Here is a 4884-nt window from a genome sequence, read left to right on the forward strand (position 1 = left end):
GGCTCTGGCCAAGTCCATACCCAGGTTCCCGGGAAATAACCCAGAATCAAGTTTGGCAAGGGTCCAAGAAGGAAAACCCGTAATTCATAGCATTTCCCGTCAGGTCCAATGAGGGCAAGCACATATCCTGATGTTTTCCCTAACTACGAATCTTCTGCCCACATTTGATCAAGAATATCTGGTGCAGATGGATCAAACAAACTTGTCTAAGAGAGTGAAAACAGGTGGCTTGTTATCTCCCATAAACAGAAGCCCCCAGCATCTCAGGAACTGTCTGTCCTTGGGCAAGGGGCTTGCAGAGCAGGGGCATTTTTGTTTCCTGGATCTCTAAGGCCTAGCTAATTAAAATTAGCATTGGCTCACACACTCACACACTACCACTGAGGAAGGACTCACTCTTCACCTTAGTCATGCTAAAGAGACAGGCACATTTTCTTCTTCTTTGGAAAACACCAAATGGCAGATGACCCTGGTACAGTGGGAGGGCCCAGAGGCCCTGGGGACCCAGAAAGACTCAGCGGCGGTTTGGTTATAGTTGAAGTTGTGACCATGGTCAAGGCCATGGGCCCCATGGAGGTAAAGCTGAAGACAAGGAGTGGAAGCCCATCACCAACCTGGGTGCCTGGTTCAGGACATGAAGATCAGTTCCTGGAGCAGATCTGCCTGTTCCCCTGCCCACTTAGGAACCTGAGATTACTGACTTTTTCCTGGGCACATCCCCAAAGGATGAGGTTCTGAAGATCTTGCCAGTGCAGAAGCAGACTCAGGCTGGCCAGCGGACCAGGTTCAAGACTTTTGTAGCTATTGGGGACTACAATGATTATGTTGGTCTTGGTGTTAAGTGCTCCAAGGACGTAGCCACTGCCATCCGAGGGGCCATCATCTTGGTCAAGCTCTTCATCATCCTTATGGAGAAGCCACTGAGAAAACAAGATTGGCAAGCCCTACCCTGCTCCGTGCAAGAGGCCCGGCCACTGTGGCTCTATGTTGTCTTATTCCCCCACCCCCAGGCACTGGCATCATTTCTGCCTCTGTCCCCAAGAAGCTGCTGCTGCAGGCCAGTATTGATGACTGCTACATATCAGCCAGGGGGACTCCCACCCTGGGCACTACCAAGGCCACCTTTGATGCCATCTCTAAGACCTACAACTCCCTGGTCCCCTGACTTCTGGAAAGAGACTGTGTTCACAAAGTCTCCTCATCAGGAACTCAGTGGCCATTTTGTGAAAACCCACACCAGGGTCTCTGTTCAGAGGACCCAGGTTCCCACTGTGGCTACTACGTAAGGGTTTTTATACAAGAAAAATAAAGTGAATTAAGTCTGAAAAGGGGGGGGGGACATGATATTATCCCTTTTCATAGGATAAGGTAATTTTACTTTTATCTCTTTAATGAGATAAGGCAATTTCCCTCCCCAGAATCCCTGGCTCCGAGTGCTCTCCCACACAGCCATGCAGCTCTGTGACTTGCTTGCTTTTCTGAATTAACCTCCTTCTCTTCCATCTCCTCTCGAAGCACGCCCTCCCTAGCACCCTGGGCTTCCTCACTGTGACACTGTGACCGTTAGTTGTGTCATCTTGATCTGGGAAGAGGCAACCTCAACTGAGGAACTTCTCCATTAGACTGGCCTGTAGCCAAGCTGTGGGACATTTTCGTTAATGATTAATGTGGGCGGGCCCAGCCCACTGTGGGTGGGGCCTGTGTGATGTAAGAAAGCAGACTGAGCAAGCCATGGGAAACAAGTCCTATGGCCTCTGCTTCCCCTCTGGCCCCCAGGTTCCCGCCCTGAGTTCCCTCAGTGGTGGAGTGTGACCTGAGAGATGGAAGATGAAGCAAACCTGTTCCTTCCCTGAATTACGTCAGACCAGTGTTTTACCACAGCAATAGGAAACAGACTGGGAATATATTGTCTTTCCCCAAAGCTCCCTCCCTGACGTGAAGCAACTTGCTGCCACGTGGATGACCTCTGTGCCACTTTAACCCAAACAGGAAGGCCTTTCCTGTTCTCTCCCTGCACCTCCACCTTCCAGCGGCTGCTAAGGTTTCCTACTAGCCTGCTGCCTGCCCTGGAGGGCTTTCTTACGCTCTGATAATGTTGTCCTCCAGCCTCCATTTGAGTCCACTCTTAAATTCTTTTATTAATGAGACTAAGAACCCAAAAGCCCCCTTACTATATAGCCCAGGCTGTAACTCACTACACAGCCAAGGCTGGCTTTGAACTCTTGGCAATTATTCTGCTTTGAGCTCCCAGGTGCTGGATCACAGACCTGTGACAGGGTATCACACATGATGCCCACCTCAATCTGAATGCCAGGTAAACAATGGTTAATTTCTAGTACCACAATTACCTCAGTGTGACACACGATACACTTAAAAAGCCATTTGTGGGGGCTGGAGAGATGGGCTCAGTGGTTAAGAGCACTAACTGCTCTTCCAGAGGACCCAGGTTCAATTCCAAGCACCCACATGGCGCCCACAACTGTCTATAACTCCAGTTCCAGTGGATCTGACATCCTCACACAGACACACATGCATACAAAACATCAATATACATAAAAATACAAATAAATAAACTATACATAGTTTAAAAAAGCCATTGCCTATCAGATATTCAGGCATAGCTGGGGGTCCTGTGTTTTCATTAATTCTAGCATGGCCAGAGCCAGGCCTGTGAAGAATTTACCACCGACCATTGCCAGGAAACACCAGGAAACCTGTGGCTAAGTAAGAACAAAGCCTCCTCCAACCTCCCATTGTTTGAGAACAGTAGCAAACACACACACACACACACACACACACACACACACACACACACCTCAACAGTCACTGGGCTCTATCTTTCGCTTGGTAGCTGTGGAGTCACCACCTGGCATCACAAAAACTTATAGAGACCACTGTGTTCCCAGACCAATATTTGTAAGTCCTGCCCAGACTTCCACCCAGGACTGTTTCTGAAAGTCAGGTCAGGTGATCTTCCAGAAGAGTGACGTGAGCATTCTGGGGCCTCTGTAAACATGGAAATCCACTGGAGAGGGCAGGCTCCTCCCTCTCTGGACACGTGGGATAGGGGAGGAAAGAAAAAAATGCTCAGGTAACTCCTGGGATGTTTCCATGGCAATGTCTGCTGACTTAGGTGGGGACACCTGTGGTCAGAGGACACAGCATACTTGTGACCAGGGAGCCCAGCCCAACATCCACACACAAGGTTGTTTCCGGAAATGACCACAGGCCTGGCCCCTGAGCCTGGGGGAGCACCCACCTGCTCCAGCTTCAGCACACACTTGCTTCCTGTACACCACTCCACACCTCAGCAAGCTTGACCCTGAGAGGACAGAGGGAGAGAGGCCGTGCTTAGGGAGTGAGTCAGCTGCTCCAGGGTTCCACTGGAGGCCAGGTCGGACCCAACTGAGCACTCGGCTAATACCTCTGGCCTAGTGCTTCTCAAGCCCTTTGAGTCCCCAGAATTCTGATCTCTGGAGAAACACTGGGGCTCATAGTAACTACAAAAGTGACTGTCCTGTGTTGGGCAGTCAAAGCCTAGGGTGCTCTCCTCCCAGAAGATACTGTGCCGTCCCACAGGAGCCAAGCAAGACACTGTCCATCTTCCTGCCCTCCTTTGGTTGTCAGACTACAGTGGTCCCCAAGAAACTGCAGTTCCCAAGGGATCTCATGCTGGAGGAATAAAAGGCTGAAGCCCGGTGCAGCCAGAGGACCCTGTCTCCCAGGAAGAGGTTTTATATAGTTCTGAACTTGGCAGGCCACCTTCAGGAGGGACTAAGACCAGACTGGAATGATACTTTGATCAGGGCCACTAAGCTGTATGGACCACTGGCCCTGTGTTTAAACCTAAACCTCATGTCAGGATCCTGAAGATGGACTTGAGGAGTGCAGACCCCAAGTTGTCACAGGACCTCTCTATCCCTCTTTCTGATGTGGCCTCATTGGATAAATCTCCTGTCTCTGCTTTCACTGTTTAATTGCCCTAGAAGTTAGGGATGTTCTGGCCCAGGCTTTGACCCCGGCAACTCCAGTGCCTACACCAGTCCATCACATGCTTAGCTTTTGGGTCTTTGCAGTGCTGGGGATGGAACCCAGGGCCGGGTATAGTCTCTGCAATGAACAGTCCCTGGGAAAGAGCAATCTAGCTAGATGGTGGGTCCTAGGCACCCTCTCCTGATGATGGAGTTCCAGAAGACCCTGTGGGCTGGCAGTCAGGGAAGGCTTTCTGGAGGAGGCTGCTGCCACTGGGGGGAAATGCAGTCTGAGGAAGGCACAGGTCACATTCCCTGCAGTTCAGCCAGGAGGTCCATCAAGGAACAGAACAGGTTTACAGAAACTGAGATCTGCAAACAGAAAGCTGGTCCTGCCCTGCCCATTCTGTCCCCTAACGGGCAGGCCACTCCCGGAACTTCGGCTTTCTCCTCTTATTTGCCATTAGCAAATGGATGGGACAGATGGATTGGGCAGACTGACGAGGAAGGGCAAAGGTTCAGGAACCTGCCTGGGGGGTGAAAGTGCCAGCCTGCCTACCTGTCCAGGGGGCAAGCAGCTGCTCCTGCACCATCCATGGGCCCAGTTTCAGGGCCCATGAACTGAGCTCAGGGCTGTCGCCCTGGCAGGATGTGTGAGGCGGGACAATCCCATCACCCAGCATGTGGGGCCTCTGAGCTGTGGGCCAGCCTGGGCTGCACAGTGAGACCCTGTCGTGGTTTGAAAGGAAATGACCCCCAAAAGGAGAGACACTATTATGTGTGGCCTTGTTAGAGGAAGTGTGTCACTGTGGAAGTGGACTTTGAGGTCTCATCTATGCTCAAGTCACACCCAATATCTGAGTTCACTTCCTGTTGCCTTTGGATCAAGATGTAGCTTCTTTTCTCCTCTCAA

The 4884-nt window shown here is 51.1% G+C and overlaps 1 pseudogene; it reads left to right on the forward strand.

Moving 5' to 3' along the window:
• Positions 1 to 549: 549 nt before the first annotated feature.
• On the forward strand, positions 550 to 1286 carry LOC142831656 (small ribosomal subunit protein uS5 pseudogene; annotated as a pseudogene).
• The last annotated feature ends 3598 nt before the right edge of the window (positions 1287 to 4884 follow it).

The sequence above is a fragment of the Microtus pennsylvanicus genome, chromosome 11, assembly GCF_037038515.1.
Source record: "Microtus pennsylvanicus isolate mMicPen1 chromosome 11, mMicPen1.hap1, whole genome shotgun sequence".
NCBI lineage: Eukaryota > Metazoa > Chordata > Mammalia > Rodentia > Cricetidae > Microtus > Microtus pennsylvanicus.